The sequence below is a fragment of the Dipodomys ordii genome, unplaced genomic scaffold, assembly GCF_000151885.1.
Source record: "Dipodomys ordii isolate 6190 unplaced genomic scaffold, Dord_2.0 Scaffold53, whole genome shotgun sequence".
Taxonomy (NCBI): Eukaryota; Metazoa; Chordata; class Mammalia; order Rodentia; family Heteromyidae; genus Dipodomys; species Dipodomys ordii.
The window spans coordinates 5091305-5094304 of record NW_012267269.1 but is presented as its reverse complement, the minus strand read 5'-3'; positions in this window follow the sequence as shown (position 1 = coordinate 5094304).

Here is a 3000-nt window from a genome sequence, read left to right as displayed (position 1 = left end):
GCTCAAGTGGTAGAGTGCTTGCCTTGAGCTGAAGAGCGCAGGGACAGCGCCCAGCCCAGAGTTCAGGCCCCACGACTGACAAAAAAAAAAAAAGAATGTATGATAGTTTCTAAAGGTAGTTCAAGCACTCTAAAAGCTGTCATGTTAATTTTCTTCTTACAGAAGCCAGCATGCAAGCAGAACTCCTTTATTCTCTAACAGTCATTAATCTTGCTTATGATCTGATACCTTTTCAGTTAAAGATGATTTTGGAATGAACAGCAGATAGTCTAAAGGGGACAGGTACCAAGCCCCAGAACCAATGGCAGATAACAGAATTTAGAAATCCATTGTGCCATGATTCCTTTCATTTCTACTATTTTGCTGTGAAAATGCCCTTGCTGGTATGAGCAGGGGATGCTTAGAACTTCAGGATTAGGACTGTGAAGGACTGTTGCTCACAGTTATTTTGCTTTTGACAGTTCAAGATACTGTATAAGCTGGGCACTGGTGGCTTACGCCTGTAATCCTAGCTATTCAGGAGGCTGAGATATGAGGATCGCAGTGCAAAGCCAGGCCAGACAGGAAAGGCCCTGAAACTCTTATCTCCAATAAACCACCAGAAAACTGGAAGTGGGGCTGTGGCTCAAATGGTAGAACACTAGCCTTGAGCTGCAGAGCTGAGGGACAGCACCCAGGCCCAAGTTCAGGCCCCATGACCGAAAAAAAAAAAAAAAAAAAAAAGATACTGTATGATGATTTTATTTTTGGTGGGGGAAGGGGGGGAAAAAAAGCTCAGGGACAGTGCCCAGGACCTTAGTTCAAGCCCCAAGACTGGCAAAACAAACAAAACATGCAACAGCTGGGAATGTGACTTAGTAGTAGAGTACTTGCCTCACATGCATGAAGACCTGGGTTCAATTCCTCAGTACCACATAAACAGAAAAAGCCAGAAGTGGAGCTGTAGCTCAAGTGGGAGAGCGCTTGCCTAGAGCACAGAGAGGCTCAAGGATAGTGCCCAGGACTGAGTTCAAGCCCAGGACCAGCAAAGCAAACAAACAAACATGCAACAAATAAGAGTTGGAAAATGTCTAAGATTTATGCATAAAGAGCTTTAGGAGAACATGTTACTAACAGAGAGGACAAGATGCCAAATTAGGAGCATTTGCCACTTTCCCTCTGTGAATGAAGAGAGTCTAGTGACACAGAAGAAATAGATTCTGAAGAAAGAGAACCATCAATCACAAAGGAGGTAGTAGGGAGGGGAAAAAAAAAAGTAGAGAGAAACAAATGCAGCAAAGAGTTCTGAGCCCATAACTGTTCTGATACGTGGAGGGAGCTGAAAGCTCCATTACAAAGTAAAGCAGACAACCAATTCTTTCCTTCTTTCCTTCCTTCCTTCATTCCTTCCCTTTCCTTTCCTTTTTCTTTCTTTTCCATGCCAGTCCTGGGGTTGAACTCAGGGCCTGGGCACTGTCCCTGAGCTTCTTCTGCTCAAGGCTAGCTCTCTACCACTTGAGCCACAGCACTACTTTCAGCTTTTTCTGTTTATGTGATACTGAGGAATGGAAGCTAGGGCTTCATGCATGCCAGGCAAGCACTCGACCACTAAGCCACATTCTCATCCCCAGACAACCAATTCTATCTGCAAGAAAAGTCCCCACAACACACAAGCTTTAACCCCAGTACATGGATTTGTGAGGCAGTTAACGGCTCTGGTGTGGGAAACATCTTGGTGAAGAAAAGTTATTCCATGGCTCCCCTTATCCCAGAGGGCAACAATAAGATGCCATTTTGACAGACTATTCTTGGAGATTCTGTTACTCTGGAGCCCTGGGAACAAAGAACAATCATGCTTAATGAGTTACAGGACGTCATTGTCATAGACTTCAGATGTAGGTCAGTCCTAAGGGGTGGTTAGTAACAAGAGTGTCCAACCTGGCTCCACAGGGATGTTTAAACTATAGGCAGCTTAGAAGCTGCTTGGAATGGCTGCCAGTATTCAATGAAGACATGAGGCTCCCTGCCAAGTCATGCAGTAGAGGCATTGGTGTTGCAGACAATGCAGTTGCCAACAGAGGACTGAAGGTGTAGCTCAAAATGACTATTAGGGCACCATTAAAGGAAGCTAAAATCCCAGAGCTACTGCTCCAGCCGCCTAGAAGTGAAGGGGCCTTGGGACTCCCTGCAGGACACTCAGCAGAGGAGCAGGTTAGATGGCCTCTTATGCTGATGTTACAGTTGTCCTCAGAGAACAGATGTTGCTCAAATTACCCACAGAGAGACCATTAAAGGAAAGTGGGATTTTGAAGACTTGATCATGGCACGTGTCTCTACCCTCGGTGACCAGGAGAAAATCCCATGGACTGAGACTATAGCAATAAAGCTTTATGCTTTAGGCTTGTGAAGTACCAACTGTCTGCCATCTGTCCTTATTGACTGCTGAGTGGGTCAGAGGCCACCCACTCAGAATTATGTGATTCCTACAATACATACATTCACAATATATGTGTATACACACACAAACAAGAACAATCAACAATCCATAGTTTGGCTGGGCACTGGTGGCTCACGCCTGTAATCCTACCTACTCAGGAGGCTGAGATCTGAAGATAATAGTTCCAAGCAGCCCAGGCAGGAAAGTCTGTGAGACTCTTCTCTCCAATTAACCACCAGAAAACTGGAAGTGGCTGTAGCTCAAGTGGTAGAGTGCTTGCCTTGAGCTGAAGAGCGCAGGGACAGCGCCCAGGCCCAGAGTTCAAGACCCACGACCAACAAAAAATAAATATTCATACTTTCTTTATAAAAGTCTGTGTTTGTTGCCCCTTTTGTGTTAAGTCTGACTTTTTTTTAGAAAAAAATGAATTGGGCTGGGAAGGTGGCTCAGTGGTAGAGCGCTTGCCTTGCATGCATGAGGCCCTGGGTTTCATTCCTCAACACCACGAGCAAAAAGAAAAAAAGCTGGAAGTGGCGCTGTGGCTCAAGTGGTAGAGTGCTAGCCTTGAGCTGAAGAGCTGAGGG